Source organism: Hemiscyllium ocellatum, chromosome 13 (assembly GCF_020745735.1).
Source record: "Hemiscyllium ocellatum isolate sHemOce1 chromosome 13, sHemOce1.pat.X.cur, whole genome shotgun sequence".
NCBI lineage: Eukaryota > Metazoa > Chordata > Chondrichthyes > Orectolobiformes > Hemiscylliidae > Hemiscyllium > Hemiscyllium ocellatum.
The window spans coordinates 95,283,654-95,300,313 of NC_083413.1; the positions used below are offsets into that span (position 1 = coordinate 95,283,654).

The 16,660-nt window shown below is 44.1% G+C and overlaps 1 non-coding gene across 1 annotated transcript; it reads right to left on the bottom strand.

The window, feature by feature from the left end:
* Positions 1 to 13,857: 13,857 nt before the first annotated feature.
* Positions 13,858 to 13,939, bottom strand: trnas-acu (transfer RNA serine (anticodon ACU)). The gene has a single exon. It is a non-coding gene; the product is annotated as a tRNA-Ser (tRNA).
* Positions 13,940 to 16,660: the final 2,721 nt, after the last annotated feature.

Here is a 16,660-nt window from a genome sequence, read left to right on the forward strand (position 1 = left end):
CAAAGAAATGACTCCTCATTTCTGAATTAAATAGACAAAATCTAAATCTAAGTTCATGTCCTCTGGTGTTCTCCTCATACCAGAGGGTAAACCACCTGCCCATAACTACTCTGTCAAGATACCATGAATATTGAACGTTTATAAATGTTATCATGTGATTATACAGGTCCCCTCCGCCTCCTTTGTTTCAAAGAGAATAATCCCAGCCGAACCAATCATTCCACGAAACTCCGTTTTCTCCTGTGTTGACAATATATCCATAAATCTCTGCTGCTCCCTGCCGCGTCCTTACATATTATGAAGGCAGGTGGAGAAATTTATGCGAAGAAATGGTTGAAATTTCAAGCACAGATGGGAACTGGAATTTGAAATCAGACAGCGTCTGGAATCAGATTGGTTCACACAAGGTCGAAATACAGTAATGATAACTCTGACAAATGAGAATCTAATCATATCCCACTGACATTCAATGGCTTTACTGAAACCAAATTACCCCGTGTAATCGTGGACGATTACATGGGGTAATACTACCCAGAGCTAGTATTTAGGGGGGAAATAGGATAGAAACTGGCGATATAAACATTTTGACAACAAAATCATGTCCTTTGGTAGACATGTTTTTGATCATAAACTCAACTCGTGTCTCCGTGAACCCTACATCACAAGGCACAAATGAGACGTGGAACATAACTCTATTAGCCTCGATGGGTGTCACTTCAATAACACTTAAGGAACTGGACACCGTCCATGACAATGCAGTCACTTGATTGAACCCTCTTCAATACCTGCAATATTCATTCCCCTTCACCACTAAGGCACAATTGCACCTACAAGATGCACTGGAGTAAGTCATCTGGGCATTTTTGACAGAACCTTCAAAGCTCAACAGCTGTACTGACTATAAGGACAAGGTTGGAAGATGCAACGAAACTCTACCATTTGAAAGTTCCCGTCCAAGGCCCATAGCACCCTGACTTGGAAAGGAATCAGTGATAAACTCATTGGTGAAACGGTCTTGATGGAAAAAGTTGCATACTTCAGCCTTCCGTCTTTTATCTTACAATTTTAAAACGTGTTGATTTATGCGGTGACAGGACATGTGCTGAGTCCGTCAAGCTGTTCCCTAACCTGGTATTTGCTAAATTTCTACTATCATCCCCAGCCTGTAGTCAACATTAGTAAATGTCCGAAAAACCTCTCAATTTACTGATTCCCCCCAAGGTTAGAGTGGTGTAGGAGAAGCACAGAAGGTCTGGGACATCTGAGGAGCAGGAGAAATGAACATTTCAGGAAAGGTCCTTTATCAAGAATGAGATTGGAAGCATATGGGATAGAGAGATAACTGGGAGGAGGGTGGGGTTGGGGAGAAGGTAGCTGAGAGTGCAGTAGGTGGATGGAGGTTGGCGTGTCAAAAAAGAAGGAGGATTGGATTGGTGGGAATGAAGATGCGCAGGTGGGACAGGTCAGGAGGACGGTGTTGAGCTGAAAGGTGGGGACTGGGGTAAGGTAGTGGATGGGGAAATGAGGAAACTGTTGAAGTCCAAGTTGATGCCATGAGGTTGAAGTGTCCCGAGGCGGAAGATGAGGATTTCTTCCTGCAGGCATCGAGTGCTGAGGCAGTGGCGATGGAGGAGACCCAGGAAATGCATATCCTTGGGAGAGTGGGAGGGGGTGTTGAAATGTTTGGCCATGGTGCACTGAGGTTGATTCTTGCGTGTGTCCTGGAGATATTCATTGATGTGCTCTGTCAGAAGACATCCAGTCTCTCCAATTTAGAGTAGACCGCATTAGAAGCAACGGATACAAGAAATGACATGTACGGAAGTGCAGGTGAAACTTTGTTGTATGTGGAAGCCTCAATTGGAGCCTTGGACAGAGATGAGGGTGAAGGTGAGGGTGCATTTTTTGCAATTCCTGCAGTGACAGGGAAAGGTGCCAGGAGGGATGGGTGGGTCATTAGAGGCCGTGGACTTGACTAGGCAGTCATAGAGCGAATGGCCTCGGCGGAAAGTGGATCGGGTGGGGAGGGGAACATATCCCGAGTGGTGGAATCCGTTGAGAGGTGATGAACATGTCAGCGGATGATGTGATTTATGCGGAGGTTGGTGGGATAAAAGAAAAGGAGCAGTGGGGTTCCGTCCTTGTTGTGGTTGGAGGTGTGGGGTTCATGGGTGGAGGTACAGAACATGGATGAAATGTGCTGGAAGTCATCTTCAACCACATTGGAGCGGACGTTCTGGTCTTTAAAGAAGGAGGCCATCTGGAGTGTTATGTGGTGGAACTGGTCCTTTGAGAGCAGAGGGTAAAAACAATGACTGCAGATGCTGGAAACCAGAGGTTAGATCAGAGTGAAGCTGGAAAAGCACAGCTGTTCAGGCAGCATCCTAGGAGCAGTAAAATCGACATTTCGGGCAAAAGCCCTTCACCAGGAATAAAGGCAGAGTGCCTGAAGGGTAGAGAGATAAATGAGAGGAGGGTGGATACAGGGAGAATGAAGTACCGAGTGCAGAACACACCAGATGGCCTCCTTCTTTTGAGACTGCCATTTCTCTTCCCACGTGGTTAAAGATGCCCTCCAAAGCATCTCGTCTACATCCCGCACCTCTGCCCTCAGACCCCACCCCTCAAACCTTAACAAGGACAGAACATCCCTGGTGCTCATCTTCCACCCTACCAACCTTCGCATAAACCAAATTACCCACCGACATTTCCGCCACCTCCAAACGGAGCCCACCACCAGGGATATATTTTCCTCCCCACTCCTTTCTGCCTTCCCCAAAGACAGTTCCCTCCGTGACAACCTGGTTAGGTTCACGGCCTCCAACAACCCCCAACCCCGTCCTGGCACCTTCCCCTACCACCGCAGGAATTGCAAAACCTGCGCCCACATCTCCTCCCTCACCTCCATCCAAGGCCCCAAAGGAGCCTTCCACATCCACCAATATCATTTATTGTATCCACGGCTCCTGATGTGACCTCTTCTACATTGGCGAGACTTTGAGCCTCTGAGCAGAGCACTTTAGGGAATATCTCTGGAACACCCACACTATCAATCACACTGCCCTGTGGCCCAAAATGTCAACTCGCGCTCCAACTCAGCCGAGGACATGGACGTCCTGAACCTCCTTCACCGTCCCTCCCTCACCATCCGACGACTGGAGGAAGAACGCCTTATCTTCTGCCTCGGAACACTTCAACCCCAGGGCATCAATGTGGACTTAACCAGTTTCCTCATTTCCCCTTTCCCCACCTCACACCAGCTCCAAACTTTCAGCTCAGCACTGTCCCCATGTCTTATCCTCCCTGCCAATCTTCCTTTCCAACTATCCACTCCACCCTCTTCCCTGACCTATCACCTTCATCCCCTCCCCTGCTCAACTATTGCCCGAAACGTCGACCTTACTGCTCCTCGTATGCAGTCTGAACTGCTGTGCTTCTCCTTTGGGAGCTGATGCAATGCAGGTGGAGGAATTGGGAATACAGGATACCGATAGCGCAAGAGGTGGGGTCTCCTCTACACTGGGACCAACAGACACCTTCTCGCAGAGCATTTCAGTGAACATTTCCAGGACTCCCGCAACATTCAACCTGAGCGTCCCAAGACCGAACACATCAAATCCCCTCCACACTCTCCCGACAACATGCAGCTCCTGGGCCTCCTCTACCACCATTCCCTCACCACCCGACGCCTCATCCCCCATGTCGGGACCCTTCAACCCCAGGGCATCAATGTGGTCTTCACCAGTTTCCTCATCTCCTCACGCCCACCTTATCCGAGTTCCGACCTTCCAGCTTGGCACCATCTAACCGACCTATCCCACCTGTTTATCTCCCTTCCTACCTATCCGATCCACCCGCTTCTCCGACCTACCACCTTGAACCCCATCTCCATCCATTTATTGCACTCTTAGCTAAATTCTTCCCAGACCCAGTCCTCCTACTTATGTCTCTACCCTTGAGGCTCCCAGACCTATTCCTGATGAAGGTCTTTTGCCCGGAAAGTCACTTTTTTCTGCAACTCGGATGCTGCCTGACCTGCTATGCTTCTTCAGTACCACTCTAATATTGATTTGAATCCAGCTCCTGCCGTACATACTTCAGTCCAACTGATTTCCCTGTCCATTGATCTTCAGAGATCGTGCATGTCGACTCCATGATCTCTTTGTCTACACCACACAGAATGCTCACTGTCATTGTTTCTTCTCCCCAAATTCATTAACACTCATTGGTCTGAATTCAATTCCATTCAGCATTTTACCTTTCCACCTGATTGATACATCCCAGCAGTCCCTGGCATTTTAACCTTAGTCAACTACACGACCAATTGTTGCATCGTCAGCAAAGTTCTAAATCATGGCTCCTGCAACTAAGTCTAAACCATTGATCTACATCAGAGTACAGTGGCATTTCACTGGAAACACGCATCCAACAATGGTTCATTGCTGGTTGGGATTAACAGCTCCTTATTCTTCCACGGAATGTGGCTATCATTGGATTGAAGAGCATTTGTTGTTAATTCTAATTCATCTTGAACTAAGTCATGGATAAACCACATTGTTTGGGTCTGGAGTCACATGTTGATAGAATTCATTACGGTCAGCAGGTTTCCCTTTCGAAGGGACATGAATGAATGGATTTTCAGCAATATAAAGTTATTTTTGCTGTTCCTGAGATTACTTTTATTTTCCAGATTTTATTCATCGAATTTAACTATCAGCAACTGCCACGTTCCAGTCTCCAAATATTACTATCCCAATAGATCGCTGGTGCACCAACAAGTCCCTGCTGCATTTCTCCATTCAAAGAATGACATTGTCAATTCAGATTATCACAGATGGAGAGAGAACAGATCGCGTTTCAATGTTGGAATGGAAGCAATGTACACTGGACTGGAGTGTTCAGTGGAGCAAGAGATTGATGTGGAGATGATGTGAGCAAAATCAGTTCTTACTGTTAAGATAACAAAATGCCGCCTTTGTTAAGGAAAATCTTTGAGAATGCTTTCACCATGGGCGGCATGGTGGCACAGTGGTTAGCCCTGCTGCCATGCAGTACCAGAGACGGGGGTTCAATCCCCGACTCGGGCGACTGACTGTGTGGAGTTTGCACGTTCTCCCCGTGTTTGCAAGGGTGCCCTCCCACAGTCCAAAAATGTGCTGGTTAGTTGAATTGGCAATGCTAAAACTGCCCGTAATATTTGGTGAAGGGTTATGGGTGGGTTGCTTCGGCGGGTCGGTGTGGTCACACTGCAAGTCATCCCAATCTAATTCGAATTCTCAGGCTTCCTCTGAGCCAATCCTCAGTGCGGGTTAATGCTGCTGCTGATTGTTAATAATATGATAATTTGAGACGAATATACCTTTCCACCCCGCCTTTCACCAGAATCACACCCAGCCTCATCATTTCACGTGCTTGGATAGCCAGGTTTTTTTCCCCTAGGTCGGGGAGTCCAGAACGCGAGGACATAGATTTAGATTGAGAAGGGAAAGATATAAAAGAGACCTAAGAGGTAACTTTTTCATACAGAGGGCGGCACGTGTATGGAATAAGCTGCCAGACGAAGTGATGGAGGCTGGTGCAATTGCAACATTTCTAAGGTATTTGGATGGGGATAGAGATAAGAAGGATTTGGAGGGACATGAGCTGAATGCTGACGGGTGGAATTAGATTGGATTGGGATACCTGGTCGGAATGGACGGATTGGACCGAAGAGTCTCTTACCATGCTGTACTTATCTATGAGTCTATGACCGCGCCTTTACCAATCATGTCACTGATGCAACAGAATAGTTTCACGTGCTCATTTCCAACCCTACTTCCGGTATTGTATTGGCGGCTGCGCCACGAAGTTTGTCTGATTCCGGTTCTTGGAACTGGAGTTGTGTGACTAACTGCAGCAATGGGTACCTCCTTGTGTGGAAAAGTTTGTGAAGAAACCGTTTGAAAACTCATTGTTATTGAAACATACAATGCACTAATATCCCGCACTCTACCCTGAACATTTTTGTTTCTAGAAATCTATCAAACTCAGTTTTCAACATGCAGTACTTGATGGAATCACCACAACGTCTGGGGACATCGAATTTAAAATTCCTCTAATTCTGATTTCCCACATGTCTGCTATTGCTCGCCTAACATTCCTATTGTGCATCTGCTACTCTACCTAACATATCCTCTGTCACTGTGATAATTGCTGGGTTTTTTCTTTAAATGCATTTCCCTGCATGACTCATTTATGGTTTGAATGTTAAAGTATTCTGCATTGTGGCCGCAGAAAGCTCGTTGGAATCCGAGTTACTGCATTTTACTCCTTGTGATTCATGCTGAAGAAACACAGAAAGGAATTCGTTGATTTTACATGAAAGCATTCTCAGACATTATGATTTTTTTCCCATCAAACCCCTTTCCTTCCCTCCCTCCTGCAATCACTTACCTTCTTTAAGTACCGCCTCCCATTTCCCTTACAGTCACTTTCACATTGACCTCATTCAGTCTGTGCTGCTGTGCTCACTGTTGCTGGGTGACCATGCGCAAATCTCACTATCGGGACCTTCAACCCAGTTGATCCATTTCTATACCCCGGCTGTGAGATCACTCCTCATGTAGCAGCTTTTACTGACATGAACCAGCGATTATTGAAACATCAGTCTCAGGAAAAGGGCACAGAGCCGCATTGAGGAAAATAAACTTTGTTAAAAAAAACAGCAGGTTCTGTGGACTTCCACATCATTTATTTCACTTGTTCATTCGGCTCTGGCGAGACTATTCTGTGTAGTTATGCAGTTCACATTATAGCAGGGATGTGATCGCACTGGAAACGATGCTGGGGAGATTTCCCAGGATATTGTCTGGGCTGAAGAAGAGATATTGGACAAACTGGATTTGTATTTCTTAGAGCAGAGGAGATTGAGGGAGCACGATTAAGATGTACAAAATATAAAGGAGTATGGATAGACTAGACTGAAATGCATGTTTCACTTTGACGGCGATTTCCATCACGAGCGGGCATCGAGTTAATGTCAGAGGCGGAAAGATTACAGTGAATGTGTGGAAATACGTTTGCAAGCAGTGGGTAGCTCAAATCTGAAACACAGTGCATGCAAGGATCGGAGAGGCAAAATCCACATAACTTTCCGAAGTATTCAGATGTGCATTTGTGACGCCAAGACATACAAGGCTCTGTATCAAGTGATTTAAAAAGGGGTTCGGATAGTTAAGCGATTAATATTGAGCAATACAGGTACCCAGTTACAAGAGTGGGTTATTAATACCTGTCCTTCCATTCTCGAACGGACATGTCAGAGTAAGAACTGTGCTGTCTGAATCAGCGTGTGGGAGTGCTGCTGCTCCCGGGGAGACACAATGACAGTGACTGTGCAAACACGTGAGTTCTGTAAGCTGTACCGAGAGTCGGTGTTGGAATGAAAATCATTAAGTAGTTTTGCTCGTAGTGAGGTGTTTACTTATAGAAGGTAGCTCAGGAAAATATACATTCTACTGCCCTTTCCCCACTCGCCCATACCACTGAATACCAGCAATATGTAGGACAATTTCTCTCTGAACACCATTGTCCAGTCCTCCTTGGCCCCCAACACTTCCCCATATGGCACAATTGCACGAAATCTCAGAAGATGCAATGCTACTTGTTTACGATGTCTCTCCTCACTGTGTAGTGTTCCAGTGATTTATCTGTCTCTCACTCAATTTAGCAAACTGCATTTCCTGCTCACAATGTGATCTCGTCAAGACTGGGGAGAGAAAAACAGAATGGGTGACAAATGCGAGTACACCTATGTTCTCTCTGCAAACAGAAAAAGAACTTGAGCTAGATTCCTGTCCCTGCAAATTCCCACTGTGTTCCTATGCCTCCATGTCATTTTGGTCTGCTGCAGAGCTCCCGCATGGCTTGTGCAATTCGGAATAGTGGCACGTCATTTCCGAATGAGAGACCATGCAATCTTCAGTCCCCAACATGGAGTTCAATCATTTTAGACCCTGCCCATCTTCTTTCACGTTCCTGCCCCATCTACACATGCCATTCATTCCAAAGGCGGATGGTTTGGCACGAAACTTTCTCCCCAGATGCACTAGACCTGCAGATTTTGTTCGGATATTTCTACATTTCTTTTGATAACTTTATTCTGTTGTGATTGCCAGCCTTCAGGAAACGAGCGTTTGCACGGGATTGTGGTCAGAGGAGATTTATCAACGTGGTGCCTGAGCTCGACCATTCCCCCTGCGAAGATAAGCGAAAGTGAGGGCTGCAGGTGCTGCAGCTCCGAGTCGAGAGTGTAGTGCTGGAAATGCACAGCACGTCAGACAGCATCTGAGGAGTAGGAAAATCGATGTTTCGGGGGGAAAAAACAACGACATTCCATTGCCAGCCGATGTCTGGAGGAAGAAAATCGTTTGTTCCACCTTAGGACCCTGCAACCATACGGGATAAATGTGTATTTCAACAGCTTCCTCATTTCACCTCCCCCAACATTACCCAATCCCAAGCCTCCAGCTAGGCACTGCTCTCTGTACCCGGCCATCATTGCCCCTCCGAACTACCACCTTCTACCTCTCTTCTTCCATCTATCGGTTTCCCAGCTACCTGCCCACCAACCCCATTCCCCTCCCTCAACCCCGACTCAAAAGTCTCATTCCTGATGAAGGGCTTATGCCCGAAACATCGATTCTCCTGCTCCTCGGATGCTGCCAGACGTTCTGTGCTTTTAAAGTACTACACTCTCGCCAATGCAAAGATAGATGAGCTCGACTGGGGCTCTCTATCTGAGAGCGGAGAAAGCTGAGAGAGAAATTGATTAACGTGCACAGAAATGGAATAGATATGTTTGACAGGAATAAACTTCTTATGGGAAGGGTAAATAACCAGGGTTATAGATGAAACGCTACAGGGAGGATGTTCAGTGAAGATTTAGGAAGAATGTTTACATCCGGAGAGGGTTGTTTGTCTGGAACTCACTGTTTGAACGTGTGGTAAAGCTAAGAGTCATCGAAATACTTCAGGAGTATTTAGCCGAACACTTGAGGAGCTAGAGCATGCACGGATAAGGACCAGGTACTGGAAGTTGGGGCGAAGATGAACAGATATTTATTGAAAGACTAGTATACTGTAACTTTCGGTGCAGTAAAATGGAGGCTAGCGCAGCTCAGTGGCACAATGAAAGACGCGGTGGACATTTACTGCACTGTTAAGATCGCGATTCACAGTTTGTGGGTTTGATTCCCGCCAGAATTGCAATTTAGTACAGATTTCAGCTGATTCAATGATTGTTCTGCTGCTTCATGGTCAGTTCCCATCATCTGGAGTTCTCGTCCCTGCTACTGACCAGAGAAGGTTCCACACTTTGCTGGTGGTGAGTTTTAAGAAAATCATATCATTTGAAATATAATCAGCCAGCAATCGGCTGCTCATTCACAAAACCCACTGCAGATACCCATTGTCTTTCCACGCAGTTCCTCCTCCGGTTGCACAGAGTGTTTCAATTTATTCAGTGTCTTTTTCCCTTTGGGTGTTAGGTTGATGTAGATGGCTGGGAAAAGACCTGTTCGATCAGCCGTAATTATGTCAAATGGCGGGGTAGCGCTGGCGGGTGAAATGGCCCCTCCTATTCCTCTCAGTCTCTGCTGTTTCTGACAGAGGGTTTTAAACAATAGCATGATGAGGACAATGTGAATCTACACCACAGAATACCAAGGTCCTCCCGTTTATCCCACCGCTCTCACAGCTGCTGTTGTAGCTTCAGATCAGACAGTGGAGCATTCTCCCAGGTGCTCTTTCAAGCTGCATGCTCCTTCACACAGGTTTCCAACTAGACACATGGAGCAAACTGCCGGTTAGATATTGGGGATTCAGCGACAGATTTCCCCTTTTACTGACTAGAGTTCTGACCACGGTAATAAACATGAATTTCGGGCGTTCTGTATCTTACTCTAGATTCTTATCACTTTACAATTTAAACTGAAATTCAATTTTCTCTTGCATGACATTCTTATGTCTTCAGTATTCATGAAAACTGTGCATTATGTCCTTGGATGAAGCCATGGTGAAGATTAATGATGAGTGCAGTGTGTTTCATGTTGTCTGTAGGATCTTACAGAAGCATGTTCGTGAAGTGTGGTTGAATCGAATTCTGTGCCGAATTGAAGCCGACCGAGTGAGAAGACCTGTGATAATGTAACATTTTCTGTAAACAACGCAGCGACCCTAGGAAACCCAGTTTTCATTCAAGTCTATTTTGCACAACATTTCTCTGTATCCCATTAAATCAGTGAGTATTAAAAGGACTCAGTCCCGTTCCTGGTCATTGTGACCAAACGACCAAGGCAATCGATGGCAATGATAATGATGCTTGACATCGACAGGTGCATTCCTACTCACTAGAGACACATTGTATTACAGATCACGTAAGCAGAGGAGATGATGATCCTTCTGGCACCCTGAGACAGTGCGACAATTAATCCCACGTTGTTAGTCTCACTCTATATCAAAAACCAGTTAGCCAGCGGACTGAGCTAACCGGCTGCCATTTAATGTAAAGCTAAAACAAACAGCTCAGCACATCAACCATCTGTAGTAATTCACGATTGAGTTGGTTGGTTTCTGAAAATTAAACGTACCTGCTGAACAATGAGTGAGGCTATTCCAAGATTGCCTTCTCTGACTGCGGTGGGACATGACTGATGTTCTCTACGATATGGAAGTGCCAGTGTATGAGTTGGGTAGACAAAGTTTAAAATTACACAATACCAGGGCATAGTCCACCAGGTTTATTTGGAAACATTAGCTTTCAGAGAGCCGCTCCTTCATCAGGTGGGTGTCTTTCTGCAGAAAATTGATGTGTGTGTCAATATGCGCGATCTTTTGGAAGATCATCTGGACTTTAACTGACCATTCGTGGTGTCGATGGTACCCATCACTTAGATGTGTTGGTGTTGGACTGGGATGGACAAATTTAAAAATCATGCAAAGCCAGATTAGAGTCTCAACAGTTGACAACCACCTGATGAAGAAACAGTGCACGGAACACTGGTGCTTCCAAATATGCTTGTTCGATACAATCTGATGCAATGTGATTTTTAGCATTGAGAGCTCTTGGTAATGTTTAATTGATCGAAGACAGTAAACAAATTTTCGTTCGTGGAGATGAAAATTTCAAATATTATCCACCTCAGTGTAACAAAAAAAAAAGTTTGGATGTGTGCTGAATCTCCACAATGCGCTTGCGCCAAGCAAAAGTTGAACCTGCACCTGCCTGATCCGTAGCCAGCTATAACAATGGCTGTACCACTGGCCAGATGCACAGCTGAAATTTTACATGCTGCAGAGCTTTGGTGCTAACAATGACATGAGCAATAACAGTAACAGTCACAAGGTGAACAAAGAACGAAGACAATCATCATCAATGACCCACTTCAAATTGTCTTTTAAAAAAAAAACTACCATTCACAATTTGAGGAGCCAATCAATGAGGTCGCTGCTGATCAAGAAAATTGCAACTTACTTTGCTGCGTTTTCACCCTAATTAGACGTAAACTCCAGCCTAATCATAACATCGCATATTCCCATTAATTTTCAGATTTACATTACGTTAATGACCTGATCGTATTTGCAGGAAACTGAACAACATGAGATGAGTGAAAACATCCTTTCAGTGATATAATCCAATGCAAAGTCGGCCAGAAAATAAAAGATAAAGACATGAAACATTACTCCCATTTCTCTCTGTACCAATGCGTTTTCCTGAGTTGGATATTTGCAGGACTTGTCTTTAGTCTCGAAAGTATTAATTATTTTCTTGGGAAAGTTTCTTCATAAATCAATTAACATCTGAGTTTTGAAACCTATTTTACTTCAGATTAAAATAGTTGAATATCCTTTCCCCCACCCTAATGTCCCAATCCTCCCTTCTCTTCCATGTAAATACCAGCTGCTCCAGGCAAGGTTGGAGCCCCCAACCTGACGTTCCAATGCTCCTTGCTGCTCCATGTCAATAGCAGCTTCTCCAATTTAAGTTGGAGCTCCCAGTCTGATGCCTCAATGGTCCTTGCTCCATGTCAATAGAAGCGGTTCAGTTGAGGTTGGATCTTCCACTCTCATGCCAAAATGCTCCCAGGTGCTACATGTCATTAAGAGCTGGTCCTTGTGAGGTTTGTGCTCCCTGTCTGATATCCAAATGCTCCCTCCTCCATGTCAATAGAAGCGGTCCAGTTGAGGTTGGATCTATCACTCTGATGTACCAATGCTTCCCGCTGCTACTTGTCATTAAAAGCTGCTCCAATTGAGAGTGGAGCTCCCAGACGGATCTCGCAAAGCTCCTTGCTCCATGTCGACTGGAGCTGCTTCAAGTTAGGTAAGGTCCCGCAGTCTGATGTTGCAATGCTCCCTGCTGCTTCATGTCAATACAGGCTGCTCCAGGTCAGACTGGATTTCCCAGTCTGATGTCCCAATGCTCCCTGCTGCTCCACGTCAATAGAAGCTGCTCCGGGTTAGGATGGATCTCCCAGCCTGCAACCCCAATGCTTCCTGCTACTCCAAGTAAATAAAAGCTGCTCCAGGTGTGGTTTGGACTCCCAGCCTGCTGCCCCAATGCTCCCTGGTCCATGTGAGCAGACGCTGCACCAGATGAGGTGGGAGCTCCCAACCCTTGCAACTCACACACCTCTATACCAACTTAGAAATAGTGCCCACTGACCATTTCCACCAAAGGAGCCATTGGTGGAATATCCGCATCATGTGAATTTAATATTATTTTTCGTCAGCACCGAATCATTACTTCCAAAAGACATTCTTTCTAAAATATTGTTGATCATGTGCATATTGCAGTCAATCCGAAGTTCGGTAATGGTACTAATTGATGTATGCTCAATCAAAATTACATCATGTTTTTCACGTTGAGTAACTGCCACTTAGCAAGGGCAACGTTTGAAATGAAATCACACTTTTATTCCAGGTGAGGGAATGTGGTTTGTATTATTTAAAATGAACTTGTCCACTGTGTACAATGATGAAATGGATCTCAATTTCAAATCAAACTTGGTTACCTTGTCATCCATTTTGACATATGGTGTCCTCTTATTTCAAGCACACGGGTATAAGAACGAAACGTCTGTTAATGACATGCGTATAAAGACACACTAAATCATTTTTCATGCTAATGCTGCATGAATTTGCGATTATTGATCCACAGTTTAGGTGCAGTCCCTGCAGTGAACATGCTACTTCTCCAGTTGTTCATTGTTCAATGTGATGCATCCAGTGTGTGCATAACGTTTTGGAGCTTGCTTCCCACATCTTGTGTTTGTCTGTGTCTTCTGTCCAGCCTTCATCAATGGCGAGAGCAACGGGCGAGGGAGAGACCAATGTGTAAGTCTCTCCGTATCCATGCATGGCACCCATATCTGCAATACTCTACTGTGCATTTATAGCCAGTTCTCGGTGCTCCAACACCCACGACCTGCCCCTTTTGAAATAATTCCATTATTTTGTGCTGTCTCTCTGTGCTCTTCTCACCAAGATGAATAACTTCTACTCAACATGCTCCAGATTTCATTTGACAAAACCGTCATTAAGGATCCCATTACATAAACATGCCCTTCGCATATCTTGTATTTTGGTTTTCCTGGATCTCTTTCATATGATAAAAGGTAACAGCTGCTTGACTTGAAAAAGAAAATCGCGTTACTTTTCATTATCCCAATGCGATCTACGTTTCAATGCAGTTTAAGCAACTGACTCAAATTATTCTTTGAAATTTTATAATAGGGTTGATGCATATAAATTGACCATTGCAGTTCCAATTTCAATAAGACAGGAGTGAGCATGCAAAAATGGCAACATTGAAAGCAGCGACGAGAGTGGAACTCGAACCCACGCGTGCAGACCACAATGGATTAGTAGTCCATCACCTTAACCTCTCAGCCACCTCGTCATATATACGAACGTGTGCATGAACTTATGAATAAGTAAATTGCGTAAATTATGCAGAACAGCAGATGTTTCTCCCTGGTCTGGTGAAATGCTAAATAGCACAGTACGGTCCCAAGACTATGGTCTGACCTCTGAGTTGTGGGGCAACGGCATTCCCACTGTGACACTCTGCTCACAGTGATCTGAACAAAAAATGAAGAAAAGATTATGTATCAAAGTCTGTTGAATTCTGTGAAGATTTGAAGTCAACAGAATGAAGAGTCCGAGAAAGCAGGACGTGTTCCTTCAAAAAAGAGTTGAATAGAGCTCATAAGGATAGTGGACTCAAGGGTTATGGGGATAAGGCAGGAACAAAATAATGATTGAGGATGATCAACCATGATCATAATGAATGGTAGTGCTGGCTCGAAGGGCAGAATAGCCTACTCCTGCACCTATTGTCTATTATAAATTAAATTGCCTGTGAGGAATTGTTTTCCAGACTGGAGGAGAGTGCCTAGTGCTCAATGTCATTATTCGAAACACCTTTCTTCTGCTCAGATGTTTTTGACAAGCTCTTCTGTACAGAACAGACACTTTCAAAATCCTAAATAAAACTAAACAGACAATTGAATTCAACAATGCAAAAACCTTGACCTGTATCATTTTCCTGGGCCATGCAACACCAAGTATGATCACAGCAACACAGTGAGCAAGTGTCAGAAGGAAAATTTGTGCAGTGCCAGAGAGAATGCTGGGAGCAGCAGTTAACATGCGGGGAAGTGCATTTCCCACAACAGGAACACTAGCAAAAAGCGGATTGTGGTGGAAGAATTCAGAGCGGTTTTACACTTTGGAATTTGATACCAGAGACACAATGGAGATCTGTCATTGAGTCTGTTAAAGATGAAGATTTTAAGATTTTTACAGATGAAAATCAAAATAAAATATTCATTGGTTCGTGAATTATATTCAATGTTGCAATTATATATTTCAAAAATCTACCCATCTTTGCAATGAGTAGCTCACCATTTTCCTCACTCGGGGTCAGAACCACTGGTGAAGATGATCGTTTAATCCCCGTTACTAGCCATGGAATCAGAGAACTTCCGTTTCCCAAACGTTAAGGTACAACCAGGAATGTGGAGGTAAGCATTAATGTATTGCTCCTGTGCTGCAGGTGACCAGTGCATGGTATCTCTGTTCCAGTATAGTGGGCTGTGCTGTGCTGCAGTTTTAAGTTTGAGCCTCACATGGAGCAGCTTCAATTATTCATTGTCTTGAGGGGTACGGATAGAAGGTGATATTGAGCAAAGCCAAGTTTATGGGAAAATACCCGTGTTTGTGGATTGAGAAATGACCTTTTTTGGATAATGACTCCTTGATCAACAAACATACTGCAAGTAGTTAAAACGTGAAGAGACATGTGTGGAGAGAGAGCCAAAGGTGATTGTTCAGCAGGTGGATAACTTTCCCATGTGCATTGCTTTAAATTTCGGGAAAATAAATGTTGAACTGGTTTCATGTTACGCATTTTGTTGCAAAGTCGCAAAGGTTATTGCAATAATCATAAAAGAAAAATCACATAGGACCGTTTGAATATTGTATTGAATTGAATTTTGGCCTGAGCATATTTTATCCTCAATGGCGTGCTGCAGAGAAGTACAGAGGGTTAACAATACAAAATAACAGAGTCTTCTTGGTGCATTTCTTGGGTGGAGTAAAGAATGTACGAAATATACATAACATCATGTGAATGTGGTCGAATCTTTAAAGTAGGTGTTGCGTCTCCAAGTGACGATTCAATTCCGACTCATTAGGATATAACTTCTGTCTGCAGTTATTTTAGAACATCAGCTCCATTTACAGAGTTTCACCTTGAATAATACGCCACACATTACCAATCCATGAACGTTTTTTACTCCATCTTAATCAGTTCTACGTGTTCATGAAATGTCTTTGTGTCTGAAGTCAACCAAATTCGAAATTGTTACGCAACCACACTGACTTTCTCTCAATGGTAAATTCCCTCCTTGTATGTTTGTTCGTGTAACTTGTAAAACACTGTGAAATCAGCTTCTACGTTGTATTTCTGGAAAGTCGTTCATGATTTAACTAACTCTATTGATTGGAAGAAACTCTCATTCAAACTTTTCTTAATCATTCACTAATGGTTTTGAAGCACTATCTAAAGTTATTGATTCACATGAAAGAGGGGATTTCCCTGATTTAGTAATTCAAACCTCACGTTATGTGAAAATCTCATTTGTTGACTTCAAACTTGGGTGTTTCTTCTCCAGCATTTCCAGATCTCGTGAATAAACTCTATCATTCTTTCCATAATCCCGTTTGCATCCTTTCTGATATTTTTATGTCTCAGTAAACAATGTCACTTGGCTTTCTAAGATCTTGCTGTCCAGGAAACAGCGTCGGTGTCCTTTCTAATCACTTTACATGTTTCTGATGGAGAATGAGGACAAGGATTACACACAATGCTCCCACTGAGGGTGATCTGAAGATTTTACAGTTACACTATGAACACTTTGCTTTCTAAATATGACGTCACTATGTATAAACTCCAATAAGGTAAATTATTATCTATCCAGTTCATGAACATCATCTCCATAGGATCGAAAATTATCTATCACTCCCTTTATTTTTCCACGAAAAGTTTGAAAGGTTTGTAAGGCCAACATCTCTAACTCCCCGTGCCCTGTGTGAGCCTCAGCTATTTCTAAAGGCG